The sequence below is a fragment of the Lissotriton helveticus genome, chromosome 12 (assembly GCF_964261635.1).
Source record: "Lissotriton helveticus chromosome 12, aLisHel1.1, whole genome shotgun sequence".
NCBI lineage: Eukaryota > Metazoa > Chordata > Amphibia > Caudata > Salamandridae > Lissotriton > Lissotriton helveticus.
The window spans coordinates 482,038,319-482,053,806 of record NC_136073.1 but is presented as its reverse complement, the minus strand read 5'-3'; the positions used below and the strand labels follow the sequence as shown (position 1 = coordinate 482,053,806).

General features: G+C 46.9%; 1 pseudogene; it reads left to right on the top strand.

Moving 5' to 3' along the window:
• Positions 1-3,560: 3,560 nt before the first annotated feature.
• LOC144798049 (uncharacterized) lies at positions 3,561-4,352 on the top strand (annotated as a pseudogene).
• The last annotated feature ends 11,136 nt before the right edge of the window (positions 4,353-15,488 follow it).

The following is a 15,488-nucleotide window of genomic DNA, read 5'->3' as shown; positions in this document are numbered from 1 at the left end:
ATTGAGCAAAAACTGTATTTGGTTTCTGCTCCTTTCAGTTTGAGCATCACCTACATATTTTAAATCTCAAGATACTGATCCAGCAGGATTTTTAAAAATCATACTACACAACACATTTATACACAGTAGACATAAAAGGCTGAAAGTACACATTGCAAATGATAGACATAGTGACACATGAGATCGAGACAAGCGTAGTAACAGGCACTGTAAAAGCATGCTTTAAAATGTGAGATGAAGAAAACACATTCAGAAGATAACATTAATACACTTAAATGAGTTGGGATAATAAATTCTAATGCATATGTTGCTTATAGACATATATTGATGAGAATGTTGATTCTATGTGAAGTGGCCTAGTGATTTTATGCTTTTTGTTGAGTATGCACCAGTTAGAAAAGTCTGTGCAAAAATGTGTAGCAAGATTGAACCACTGGCTTCAGATTTTGCAAATTGATACTCAAGACTAGGGGCCAAATGTATGACCATTTTATTTTGTGAGATTCTCATTAGATTTTTTGCGACTCGCAATTAGGAACTCACAAAATGCTATGTACTAATGTGTCTCTGACACATTTAGCACTTCCCAATGGGGTCACAAATAACCAACCTCATCAATATTCATGAGGTAGGTCGCAATTTGCAACCCATTTGGACTGGCCTGTATCCAAAGGGATGGTGGGCTGCTGGGGTCAGAAGACCATCATATCTGTGATTGCTTTTTAAATAAAACATTTTTTTTAAATACAAACCGCTTTACTATAAGGAAAACAGGATGCATTTCAAAAATAAAAATAAAAAGCTTCCTTGTAACTTTTTAAGAGTAGGCAGTGGTCTATGGGACCATTGCCTGTCCTTAAGGAATGGTGGCACCCACGTTCAAAAAGGGGAAGGGGCCCCTTGGGGACCCCTTCTGGTTTGCAAAAGGGTTACAACCTACTTCACGGAGTCAGTCAAATATGATGTTTTGCGACCGCATTCCAGTCACAAAGCATTCTTACATGCCCCTGCAACTCGCTATTAGGAAGGGATGTCCTTGGCACGCCCCTTCCTAATACCGACTTGCAAATTATATTTTGAGAGTTGGTAATAGGTTACCGACTCGCAAAATAGAATTGGTGCATGCTAAAAACTGTTTTAGCGGTGGCAAACTGCCCGATTCTCTGTTTGTAAGTGCTAAAAATGGTCATTGATGTGGCCCTAAGTCGTTTATGAAAAATTACTTCAGTAAAATGAACATTTTTAAACATGCATTTATATGAATATCGTCAAAGTTTGTGGTAGTATGGTATTTCTAACCTTAGTTATTTATATGTAATAATATTGTGTTCTTCATTTGAATTGATTTAATTTCATTATGTTTGAAGTAAAGTCAGTGCTCTTTCATTTAAACATGCAATGCTAACTTAAAGGCCTTCACAAAATGTTTTTCTAATGTTGACCTTTCCCCTGATTCAATACAATTCATCGTTCTTTGCAAGTAAAATGTTACATATTTTGTCCTATACACTTCTACACCCTACAATCTTCATTGCTTTTAAAACCTTCACAATGAAATTTTCCTGTGGGAATAAATTCAGCTATGGCTATAAGTCGCGGCTTTGTATTTCTTCTCTATCAATTTTAGGCCTGTAAGGACTCACAAACTTTTGTTTCTCATGACTAGCATGGGAATCGCGCTTGATTTGTCAGTCATATTAGGTGACATGATGTGAACTGGGACCTATGATAGACTTTTGATGATGGTGTGATGCTACACCACTGGACTTTGCAAAAAGTTCTATAAAACAAGAAACCCCAAAGGAAGGGCAACGACTACCATTCTGATGTTTCCTGCTTGGGATCTGGAAGCTATGCTGATTGATCTTTACTTTTGGACTGCTTTTCGATGCTACAATCGGTTGCTGATGGACTGAGACCTTCTTGGCAGAACCATTTCTATTTTTTTCAAATTCCTATTTTACCTTTAAACTTTGAGTAAATGGACTCGCACCTAATGGATTTTAAATATGAACTTTTCCCCTCGACCCGTAGGGCCTGAGCTGTTAGAAATTCAAAACATCTTTCTGCCTTAGAGTAGTTGGATTTTGCACTCAGAATTTAATAACCATCCTCTGAAGATTTGCCTAAATGCTAGGTGCTTTAATGCAAGCTGTGATAGTCTTGACCGAAGTCCTTAAGAAACTGTTCATTCTGATCAATTTTGATTTCTTCATAAAATAACAAAATGAATCTCAATTTGTCTGAGTTTATTATTGAGTCCTGTTGATTTTTTCATTTTGACTGTGATTAGTGTTTAAATGCGTTGTAGAGAAAATCAGTGAGCCCTATCGGAACATCAGGTTTTACTTCTCCTGTTTTGTGTTGCAATTGCTGTGCTCTTAGTTTGCATAATTTTATGGCAAGACCGGAGGCTCCTATTATGCTTTCTTATCTTGCATTTTAATAAACAGCAGCCAAGATAAGTGTAAAACTACAGTTCCCAGAGGGCCAGGCGACAACTGGGCCATGGGAACGAGAAAAAACGAGATAACAGTAACCAATCAGAGTACACCTAATAGATAAGAGTCCACACTGACTGCGCAGCTTCCTCTTTTCTTGCTGCTCGCAGTCAGATAAGTGTTCTCTTATCTATGCTCGCTATATTTTATATTAATTTATGCATATTTGTGTTTACAGCTTAATATTTCTGCTCCTGTGTTCACGCGCTGTTGCGTTGCTCTGCTAGCGCTTTGTGCGCTTCCTTTTATTTACAGTTGTTCCGCTTCCTCACGCTTGTTTACTCCCCCGTCCCCGCCCCCTCAGTGGTCTCTCCCGCTCCGCGGTCTTCGCGCTTGTTCGCGAACGTTCTCACCGCTTGGAGCTCGCCTGCCTCACCGGCGCCGGAGCCCGTTTTTCTTTCTTCCCGCTTCCCTCGTTGCTTCCTCGGCCGCTTTCACTCGCTCTCACAGAGCCGGCTGCTCGACTGCCTCCAGCCCAGTTTCCTCGCTCATTTCAGCCCGCCCCTGCCCTTCCCCTGTTCACGCCCCCTGTACTTTCTCAGTCATTAACCCTTCACTAACCCTGCTGGCTGCAATGGAACATGAGAGCTCTTCTGAGGAAAACTCCTCTTCTGTGGATAATGGGTCTCTCAAGCAGGACCTTCACAGGTTTATTAACACTTCAGTCGAACAGGCAATGGAAGTGTCTATGAAAAGACTATCTAAAAATATGGAAAATTCCATGGTCAGCATGTTGTCCAAGGTTTTGGCCCATTCTGCGGGGGATAGCAGAAAACGCAAGGTGGATCACTCTGCTTCTGTGCATAAGTCAAAAAAGTCAGCTATGGTTAGCGAGTCTCCCTCGCTTATGGACGAGGACTCAGTGCCTCACAGGCCTCCTACTACGGAGGGGTTTGTCGGTTCCGAGGGAAAAAAGAAGCAAAAATCTAAGCACACAGAGTCCCCTACAAAGAAATTAATGATTTCCACCATCTTGGACACAGATGATGATATGCCTGATGCTGACGACCTATTTGATATCTTTGACGTCACTGACCCCCCCCCCCTAAACTTCCCAAATGTGATTCTTTTAACTTCGAACCTGTTTTTGACTCGGAGGGTCTCCCTATGTTTGACCCGTCCTCCATTCGTCATCCAAATTCGACTGAATGGCTACCCTCTCACCATGTTGGAGAATATATTTCCGCCCGCCTTCGTCTCCCTCTTGAGGCGACTGTGCGTTCCAGGTTGAAGTCTGAATGTCCCAAACCAGCCCTTCCAGATAAGATCACCCTCGTTCCTACCATCGATCAACCTCTCCTTACCTTCTTCTCTAAATTTGGCAAGGACCCTCGTCGTGGGGTAGACAAGGCATGGTCCACTTGTCAAGACAAGTTATAGGACATTGTGGGTCCCTTAGCCCGCATCTTCGACATGGCAGAGTCTGCCCGTCTTGATGGTTCAGATCTTTCAGCCGAAGACATTTCCATGTGGGTGCAACGTGCTTTTTGCCTTCTGGGCAACGCCAATGCTGCCATTACCCACGAAAGACGTAAGGGCCTTTTGATCAAATTGGATCCCAAACTGGCCAACCTTGCTCCTATGGACCCCGGCTCTAAGGCGAATGGTCTTCTCTTTGGGGAGAATTTGGTGCGCGACATCAGTCGGTTTGTCTCTACCTTCGCTTCCCTTGACAAGGCTCAGCAATCTATCAAAAAGACTTTTGCTCCTCGGGTTTTTGGCCGGGCCGGACGAGGCAGGGGTCGCTCTTCCGGCCGTCCCTACAATCAAGGCTCCAAGAATTCTTACGACAACACCCAAGAATACAAGCCGCGCTTCTACCCACAACGAGGCCGTGGTTTCCGCGGCTGAGGGCGTCAAGGTTATCGCAACTCCAACTCCAATCAACCAGGTAAGCCCGTCTTCTTTCCCTCCTGTAGGGGGTCGATTGAAACTGTTTCTACCAAAATGGCAATCCATAAGTGCAGACCCGTGGGTCCTTTCCACGGTTCAAGGCTATCTTATAGAGTTTTACTCTCCTCCTGTCCAGACCTTTTTCCCTCCGCCTCCCGTGTTCTCTCTGCACATGGCAAATCTCATTTCCACCGAGATAAACTCTCTCTTACAAAAACAAGCCATTCAAATTTTTCCTCACGACTCTACAGGCTTTTTAAGCTCCATTTTTCTGGTTCAAAAGAAGAACAAGAAATTACGCACTGTCATAAACCTGAAATGGTTCAACCACTTTGTGGTGTATCGTCATTTCAAAATGGAGACGATCCTTCATCTGAGGGACACCCTTCGCCCCCGCGATTGGATGGTTCGTTTGGATCTCCAGGACGCCTATCTCACAGTTCCAATTCACCAGTCTCACTGGAAGTTTCTCCAATTCCAATGGTCAGGTATGACCTACTGTTTCACATCTCTTCCTTTTGGTCTCTCCTCGGCACCATGGTGCTTCACGAAACTACTGAAGCCCGTGGTCGCTTTTCTTCGCTCTCTTGGTATCCGGCTCATAATCTACTTGGACGATATCCTTCTTCTGAATTCGGACAAGCAGGGTCTTCTTTCAGATCTTCAGACCACTCAGAGTCTTCTTTTGGACTTAGGTTTTCTGGTAAACCTCGAGAAATCCTCTGTGGAACCCTTCTCAGAACATGGAATTTCTGGGCTTCCTAGTGGATTCGGTGGCGGCGTCTTTACGCCTTCCCCTTTCCAAAATTTCCAAAATCAAAGCGGAAATCGCCTCGGTGTTACATCTTTCTGTCATCTCGCTCAGGTCTCTGGCCCGGATTGTCGGTCTTCTTTCTTCTTCTATTCAGGCGATATTTCCGGGCCCTCTGCACTACCGGGCCCTTCAGCGCTTGAAGATCAGACACCTTCGCCAAGGCCTCGCTTACTCAGACGTCATCGCTCTAGACCAAGAGTCCCGCACAGAATTGCAATGGTGGATAGACCATTTAGATGCGTGGAACGGGCGCACTATCTTCGCCACATCCCCAGATCTTGTGTTGGAATCCGATGCCAGTCTATCGGGCTGGGGCGCCCGATGTGGTCCAATCTCGACTGGAGGAGCATGGTCAAGAGAGGAGTCCAGACTGCACATAAATTGTTTAGAGATGCTTGCTGGCTCCTTTGCAATCAAAAGTCTTTCCAAAGACAGGATCCGCTGTTCCATACTCTTACGCATGGACAATGTTTCTGCGGTTCGTTACATAAATCATCTCGGCGGCACAAAGTCCAAACCCCTGGCGGACTTAGCCAGAAGTCTGTGGGAATATTGTCTAGCCCATCATCTCTCCTTGACAGCGGAGTACCTTCCGGGCAACCTCAATTCAGTGGCCGATTGGCACTCGCGGTTCCTGCGCGACTCCAGCGACTGGAGGCTTTGTCCCTCCGTCTTTCTTTCTCTTTCAACTTTATGGGGTCCCTTTTCTATCGATCTCTTTGCTTCTCGCCTCAATTCTCAATTGCCCCAGTTTTACAGCTGGAGACCAGACCCCTTGGCTCTTGCCACGGATGCCTTCCTCCAAGTTTGGTCTCGTCAACTCCATTATGCCTTTCCTCCTTTCCTCATGATCAACAGAGTGCTGGCGCAGATTCGTCGCCAGGAATCCTCGCTGGTACTGGTGGTTCCTTTCTGGCAATCCCAAATTTGGTTCCCTGTTCTTCTGGAGTTGGCGATGGATTTTCCTGTACTTCCGCCATCCTTCGACGATCTTCTTCTCAACCCTCTCGGCGAGCGTCACAGCTTGATCCTGGACCACTCTCTCACTCTGTCGGCCTGGAAAGTTTCCGGCCTCCCCCTTCTAACATCCTCATTTCACAAGAGGCTGCTCACTTTATCAACCAGGCCTGGGCCCCGGGCACTTCCAAAGCCTACAAATCCGCCTGGTCTCTTTGGGCAAGCTGGTGTCTGGAAAGGTCTCTCGATCCCTTTTCAACCTCTTTAAGTTCTGTTATCAACTTCTTAGCTTCTCAGGCCAGTGCTGGGAAGGCCTATCGAACCATTAACCTCTATCGTTCTGCTATCTCCCTTCATCATACCCACATTGATGACAAGCCCGTTGGGGCTCATCCTCTGATTTGTCGCCTCCTCAAGGGCGTTCGATGCTCCAAACCACCGTTGGCTAAGTATACTTTTTTGTGGGATGTTTCTGTTGTACTTAAATTGTTCTTGAATTGGCCCTCTAATTCTGCTTTGTCTCTCAAAATGTTGTCAGCCAAACTTACAATGTTGCTTTGCTTGGTGTCTATCAAAAGAGTTTCTGATGTCCGAGCCTTGGATGTTTCTTCTCGCCTTTTTTCCCCTACAGGTGTGCTGTTCCAGATTCGCAGACGCACAAAGACTAACTTAGACTCTGTTTTTTATCCCTATTTTCCCGATCAACCCCAACTTTGCGTGGGACAGTGTTTAAAAATGTATGAACAAAAGACCGCTGATCTCAGAACGCCCTCTTGTTCCCAACTTCTCATTTCCTTTCGTAAACCTCACCTTCCTGTTTCCTCCCCTACCCTGGCCAGGTGGGTTCGCTGGGTTATGTCCCTTGCCGGTATTGATGTCTCTGTTTTCGGAGCACATTCGGCTCGGGGAGCCATGGCTTCTAAAGCCTTTTGGTCTGGCTCCCGTTTAGAGGACATACTGAGATCAGCAGATTGGTCCAATGACAGTATTTTCCGCATGTTTTATTGTAAGCCTATTCATTCTGTTGCTTCTGATGTTATTAATTTGCTTTGAACAAGCATAATAGGAGCCTCCGGTCTTGCCATAAAATGTAGATTTTCCTAGTTATTATGACGGAAAGTCTTAATTTTATTAAAGACACGGAGGCGAGTATTATCCCGCCGCTACACTACTAACATGTGTTCTCCCTCCCTGCAGCGAATCCGGCCTTGCCACCTGCTTCATAGAAGATCTTCTCTCCAGCGGCTCCGTTCATCTCCTGTTTGGATGTCTCCTCTGGTTCTTCCATCCCCTTCGGATCCTTTTCCTGGACTTTGGCGATGGATTCCTCTGATTAAGGACTTCTGCTCCTGGACTTTGGCGTTCTTTCTGGTTATGGCTATTTTTCCTTTATTCTCTATTGTTATCTGACTGTCTCTCAGCGAAAAGAGGAAGCTGCGCAGTCAGTGTGGACTCTTATCTATTAGGTGTACTCTGATTGGTTACTGTTATCTCGTTTTTTCTCGTTCCCATGGCCCAGTTGTCGCCTGGCCCTCTGGGAACTGTAGTTTTACACTTATCTTGGCTGCTGTTTATTAAAATGCAAGATAAGAAAGCATAATACTCGCCTCCGTGTCTTTAATAAAATTAAGACTTTCCGTCATAATAACTAGGAAAATCTACATTCTCACTCAACTTAACTTCTTTAGGAGGTTGGGTCTTACAGTCGCTATTCTTTATTTTACAACATGGTCTTGAGAGTGGTCTATCTGCTTTCAAACCTGTAAATTGGCTGTCAGTTGAGGGTCCTCCCTAATTTTCGCCCCTCCTTTTGGCGGAGAACGGTTCACCAAAGGATCATTGCCTGTCTAATCGTAAAGGGTCATAGACTGTCTAATCGTAAAGGGCCTAGTACCGTGAGTGAAGTAAGGGCAGTAAGCTTACAATAATTACATTTTACGCACTGCTTCACGCCGCAACAATGCATAAGGCTTTTCCTCAAGCTATGTTTATGGCATGCTCCAACTTTGGATGGCTGGTGTATGATTTACTCTACTCGAAGAGTTATCACTGCAATAAGGTCCCGTTTAGGTTAGAATTGGTAATGATCAATTGTTGTATTCCTAGGAAAAGCCTTTAAGAAATGTGAAGTCCTGGGTGTAACGCAGAACGCAACAGGAAACGTGCCACAATGGCGCACGCGCTTTTGAATATGTCAGATTGGCCACAACATGCACCGACATGTTGGGAGGCAAGTGCAGGCAGTCCCGCTCCTTTGAAGGGCGCCTCATTATAATCGTGTCATATAATCCTGTCACTCGTCCCGGTGTCACATGCCTTCCATTTTATTTCAATACTGAATACGCGGTCATTAAATGACACGCTGTATATACATGCTCAGATTTTTATATAAATACATGATGGCGGGCACCCCTATTCGTAATCGGCGTCAGACAGAAAGCATAACAAATCTACTACTAGACAAACAAATGTACAGCAAGTATTTCGGAAGCGGATATGAAATGGGGGCGCACGTGCAGCTTCATCCCTTACTGCTTACTGAAGCTCAATAGTGAAATGCGTCAACACTTCCCGCCATACATCATGCGTCCTTCCGGAATATGCTGTGTCTCATTAGCGCGGCAGTGTGCTGATGGCATCATTTGTTTTAGAAAATATTAAGAGGAATGTTCAACGTGGCTCCAATATTTAGAGGCAGGCGGCAGAAATTAAGATTTTCCAAAGGTCAAAGGCCTTATCGAGTGGGCCGAATGAACGTCGAGCTGGCCAGAAGTGACCTTTTTGAGTATGCCCCATAAGCGTTTGAGGTATTCCATACCTGATACGTCTGCCTTTAGCCAGGACCTATCGCCTGAGATAAATATGAGGGCTGCGGTATTGGCATATATGTACCAGGCATTAATCTAACCAGCCATGGATGACACAACTGTGTCAGGGTGTATTAATACAGGTAGAACAGGAAGCTTAGAAAACATAAACATCAATTGTTAGCGAAGGCCATTTGTTACCTACGGCTTTCATGTTCTTAAATAGAGCTTAAAAACCCCCGCTTTAGCAGCATCTCCCAGGGCACAAGAGTTGGTGCTTAATTTATGAACTTAATTGTGTCTCTGATTTTGCTTACTGTGGAAAAATGTGCCGAGAGACTCAATTTTGAATCTGAATCCAGAAGAAAAGCTAAAGATGAATATTTTTGCAATATTGAGGAAGTCTGAAATGGCATCCCTTCTCCGTTGTTTGAGGACAATATTCCGGTGTGGGTTCTCAATAAAAGTAAGTCATGATAATAGCTTATTTATAAAGTCCTTCAGACCATTACAAGTCTACAAATTATAGGTGTTATTAATTACACAGTTTGAATGGAGTTTTAATGTACCGTTCTTTGGAGGATGGAAGGCAAAGCCAAAGCCTCTCTTGCCAGTACTCACATTGGGGACCTATTGTAGATGGCCACTGAGAGCCTAAACTCACTAAGACACCATACACGCGGGCGGCTTACAAGAATAAGAGGTGCACTCTAGCCTTTATAAGATGAAATAGTGCAATCTGGTATCAGTCAAAATGGCAACCCAAGCAGTGTCATCTTAAGGATTTCGAGGGTCCCAGGGAAGAAATATTTTGGAACAACTTTCAATGTTATTACCCATCAGTGGTGGCTGGTAATTAGAGCATGGGGGGGTGGGGGGGGGGGGGTAGCCGCACATGCACACGTGCACACTCGCTGACAGACATGCATTCAGAAGCAAGCATGAACACACATCAATTCACACCACACACTCACATATACACATCCCTTCATATATACATGAACACACCAAACATTAAATAAAAACATAGCACCTTCTGAAGTGTTTCTAGAAAAAAGCCTTGGGAGTTTCAGGAGGGTTGGGACTGCCACCTTCTCTCATAGGCTGACCTTAAGACAGCCAATGAGAGGAAGCAGCAGTTCCTACTTTGTCACAGAGCAGAATGGGGTCAGTGAGAGTTGCTGAACCCAGCCCACTTTGTGACTAGGTGTCATTGGTAGACACACTTGGCCCTGGTCCGTCAGGGCTTAAAACTAAAGCGTCCAGGTCTGAGGCTATCAATGGCGCTTCCCCTCATCATGAGGGGACGGCCTTGAGGTGCTTTGCTAGGCTGATGAGCTCTCGCCCACAGGAGATGTGACAATTTAAGCCCAGCAAAGTTCAGCTTAGACAGAGAGGTGCGAGTGCATTAAGCACATGTATAGCACCTGGCTGCCTGACCTTAACATAACCTTGACATGACCTTTCCTTAGCCTGACAGACACTCTTTATGTCAGGAAAAAGGTGGGGGGGAGTGGCCCCTCTGCCCTAACAGACGGGCCACCGCTGTTACCCATTTTTGCTAATTCAAGTCCTATCTTGCTTAACAATATTGAAATAAACTTTAAAGATTAAGAAGGAAAAACACATAGAAGTGAGATAGAGAGAAAGTTAGTTCACTTTCCCCTGGGGACTCCTTGAATGGTGGGAGTACTGGGCAATTGTTCACTTTGCTCATTCCTTAAAAAATCTCTGGATCCAAGCAACCTCAAATGAAATATTTTGATTATCAAAAACAAAGTACTGTGGCAGCGCTCTAGTGTTCCAGGAGCGGAACAGGAACCACGTCACAGGACGTGGTAGGCGGAGCATTTAGTTTTCTCTGGCGCTCACCGCCAGAGGTAGCCAGCCCCGGCGCTCCGGAGAAATAAACCTTTAAATCAATTAACCACTGCGTCCTTGCTTCTTTACAGTGGCGACGAGTCGGGATCAGCACGCGACCCCATTAATTACACGCATTACGCGTGAGAAGCATAACGGAGCGCGGCAGAGGAGCCGGCAAGGCGGGAAGAAGCGCGAAAAACGGCGCCAGCACAGCCACGAGCCAGGAGGGGGCCCCACAGCTGTCCTTAAGCCCAGTAAAGGCCACAGCACGGGTAAATTACACCCCAAGGTGGAGAGTGAGCACAGCTAGAGAGAGGAAGACACCTGAAGGAAACCAACTAAGCAACCAGCCTTATTGCATCACTGTGAGCCCTCACAGGCGCCCCAGCACAGACAAGAGGGGTGCACGCTGGCGGATACTGCAGGCACATCGACTGCGAAGGCAAGAAGCAGCTCAGAGGCGGAATCTCTCACCACAGAGGGTGGACCGGGAGAAGACAGTGAGTGTGAGAACAGAGAAGACGAGGGAGGAGATCAAAGCGCCCCAGGGAGTCCATCCAGGAAACCTGTTGTCACACCTAACACCAGGAGGAAGGCTCCAACCATGGCGAGTCAGAGCACGTCTCTCACCCAACTCGTCCCATTCCTCACGAAAAGCGGAGAACCGGAAAGGAAATGGGAAGACTGGAAGAGGTACTTCCTTAACTATCTGGAAGCGCTAGAAGAGGAAGGCGAGACCGCATTCACGAGTCTGAGGAAAAAGAAGATCCTTCTCCATAACTTAGGTCCAGAAGGGCTCAGGATCTATGACACCATAGTGAAAGGAGAAAGAGCCGCAGCGGACACGGAGGTGTTTGATCACGCCATTGAAGACTTGGACGCACATTACAGGCCTGTAGTGTGTGTCGCCATTGACAGATTTAACTTCTTTCAGAGGAAACAGAAGAGCGGAGAGTCTGTGGACGAATACGTCGTAGCACTGAGGAAATTAGCAGTCACGTGCAAATTCGGGGGACTGCATGATGAATTCATCAGGGATCAAATTATTATGCATACCTCCAGTACCCACATACAGGAGAAATTGTGGGTGAATGGCGACGCTCCACTCAAGGAGATCTGGGCGATGGTTAAAAAGGCCGAACTATCGAAAAGGTGTGCCCAGGCAGCGAAGAGGGACGCCCAGGAATCGCAAGCAGTGTGTAGGGTAATGGCGCCAAACAGAAACGACCGTTGGAAGCAAAATGAGACGCGGAAGATGCAGGGAGGAAACAGAGCTGACTTCTCCACTAAATCACAGACGGACAGCAAGACACACAGAAAAGATAGAAACCAGTGTTACAGGTGTGGTAGCAGTAACCACATGGGAAACGACAAGGCGTGCCCCGCCTTCAAGGCCAGGTGTTCCTACTGCAACATCTTTGGACACTACGAGAAAGTGTGTCGCAGAAAACCGAAGAATGCCATAGTGCGCTTGGTAGACCATGATCAGAGAGAAGACTCCAGTGACCAAGACGACAAGGGTGAAGAGGAGGAATTCCTGTACATTGATGTCCAAGTTCTAGAGATGGACGGTTCCAACACAGACAGGCCTCGTCTCGACATGCACATAGGAGGCATACCCTTGGAGATGATTGCGGACAGCGGAGCGCCCATCTCAATAGTCCAGAGGCAGGTATGGGAAGACAACTTTGCAGCGAGGATCGAAGAAACACTCCTACCCATGGATGTGAGACCAGTAACGTACACTGGACAGAAGATCCCCATGCTGGGATACTGCCCGCTCTTATTTGAATTTAGAGGTCGTCATGCGCAGTGCAAGCTGTACGTAGCGGAGAGAGGGCCGTCTGTTCTGAGTTGGAAGGATCAAGGAGCATTGGGGATCCAGCTCAACCCTGGTGGCATAGAGAAGATCCTACTCATGGACATGGCGGTCAGGGAAGATGTGCAGTTGTGGAGGAAAACATATCCCAAAGTGTTCAACGGGCAGATTGGCGAGCTGGGCAAGTACACGCACCTCATCAAACTGAAGGAAGGGGCGGTACCAGTAGTGCACAGAGTGAGGAACATTCCGTTCCGCAGCAGAGAGGCAGTACAAATAGAGCTGGACAGGTTGGAGAAGGAGGGAGTCATCAGGGCGATAGAGAGCGCGGAGTGGCTGTCTCCCCTGGTGGTAGCCCAAAAGCCCAACGGCAAGGTACGTCTCTGCGTGGACCTAAGGGAGTTAAACAAAAACATTGTCATAGACAGATTCCCCTTGCCGCGCATCAGTGAAATGCTGGCGAAAACAAAGGACGTCACATGGTTTTCCACAGTGGACCTTTCGTCGGCCTATCATCAGGTTAAGCTTCATCCGTCGTGCACCCACCTCACGTCGTTTATCACACCCTTCGGGTGCTATGAGTTCGTGAGGATGCCCTTCGGCTTAGCTTCTGCCGCGGCCGTGTTCCAGAAAATCATGCATAAACTCCTAAAAGACCTTAAGGATGTCCTCTTCTTCCAGGATGACATTCTGGTAATGGGGAAGTCGAGGCAGGATCACAACGTGAAACTTCACAAGGTGCTGCAGAAACTGCAAGACAGTGGATTGACTGCCGAGTGGACGAAATGCAATTTGGGAGTGCAGTCGGTCACATACCTCGGCCATGAGGTGAGTGGACAAGGCATAACTCCGAAGAAAACAAACATGAGAGCCATCATGGAAGCGCCCACGCCGGAAAGAAAGGAAGATGTTCGGTCATTCCTAGGGATGGCCGAGTATTACAGCAAATTCATCCCTCATTTCGCAACAAAGACACACTACATACGACAACTGCTCAAGGAGAAGAACAGGTTTCAGTGGGGTAAAGAGGAGCAAGAAGAGTTCGACTCACTCAAGCGAGAAATGGGTACGGCCATTCCCCTCAAGGGATTCGACCCCGAAGCTGAGTCTATTCTCGCCACAGACGCCAGTGACCGAGGCCTAGGAGCTGTACTAATGCAGAGAGAGGAGTCGGGAGAGACGTTGACTGTCAGCTTCGCCTCCCGCTCGTTATCGCCCAATGAGGAGAAGTTCAGTGTGGTGGAGAAAGAGATGCTGGCGGTGGTCTGGGCGGTAGAAAAATTCAGGCAATACTTGTGGGGTGCCAAGTTTCTCATAAAAACCGATCACAAGCCTTTAGTTCGTGTCCTGACATCAAGTGGACATGACCATGCCACGCCCAGGATTGCCAAGATGACCCTACGGCTATTGGACTTTGTCTATGACGTCGAGCACATTCCAGGGCCACAGAACAAAGTGGCCGACTTCCTAAGTAGGGCAGCTGCCATGGACGAAGCAAAGAATGAAGAAGGACAAGAGTGGGAAGGATATGTGGTTGCCACCATCCAGGACACTGAAGAGGTAATAAGCGCCCAGGACTGGGAAGAAGCATACCGAGAAGACACAGACTTGGAGGCCGTAAAAGGATATGTTGTTCATGGCTGGCCCGAGAAGAGACACTTGAAGGAGGAACTGAAGAGATACTGGGAAGTCCGAGAGGAACTGTCTTTAGCTGAAAACCCAATGTTCTTACTCAGAGGGGACAAGGTGATTCCACCCAGGAACATTCTGGAACGGTTGATGTCTTTACTACATGAAGGGCACCAGGGCATCACAAAAACGAAAGCCTTGGCCAGACAAACATACTGGTGGCCAGCCATCGACGCGCAGGTAGAAAGACATGTGCGCTCTTGCGAGTCTTGCGCAAAATCGGACAAGGCCCAGAGCATGCTGAGACCCCCGCTGGGAAGGTTTCCGATTCCAGATGGCCCGTGGGAGATGTTGTCAGTGGACATAATGGGACCAGTTTTGAACAAGGAAGGCACTCAAAAGTACGTGGTGGTCGCCATTGATAGGTATTCCAAGTGGCCCGAGCTACAAGTCTTGGAGAGAGTGGATACTGAGGCAGTGATAAAGTTCTTGCGTACCACCTTTATCAGCGAAGGTATTCCGAGGATCATCACCTGCGACAATGGACCCCAGTTCACTTCAGAAAAGTGGACGGCCTTCACCAACAGAAACGGAATTGAAGTGAAGCACACCCCGATCTACCACCCGGCGGGGAACGGCCAGGTGGAACGCTTTAATCGTGTGATTATGGGCACCATACAGGCTGCCATTGAAGATGGCAAGAATTGGGAAGTGGAGCTGGAGAAGATGATTTGGGCATACCGAATCACACCGGGTAGCACAGGCTACAGCCCCTTCAAGATCTTAAGAGGCAGAGAAGCCTTCACCAAAGACAATGCAGCATGGAGGAAGCTGATTGTCCAGAGTAAATGGTCACCGGCGGTGGTAAGGAAAAATCTGGAGAGAGCCCAGGATGTCTACACGGCACACTACAACAGAAGAAGGAACACTCAAAGTACAGAACTGGACAAAGGTGACTGGGTGAGGGTGAAGCTAGCCATCATGAAGAAGAAAGGAGAGAGCAAGTTTTCACCTCCCCTCAAAGTGGTGGAGCCTTATGCCAGATCAGCTCTCCTGAGCGATGGAAAAATTTGGTCCATGGACAGAATGGCCAAATGCAGCAAGATACTGAAATGGGAAGACGAGGCGGAAGAAGGAACGGAGAATGTCGCAGAGGATGGAGGAAGTGTAAGTGGAGAAAGGCAAGAGGAGTATGTGAACGGAAC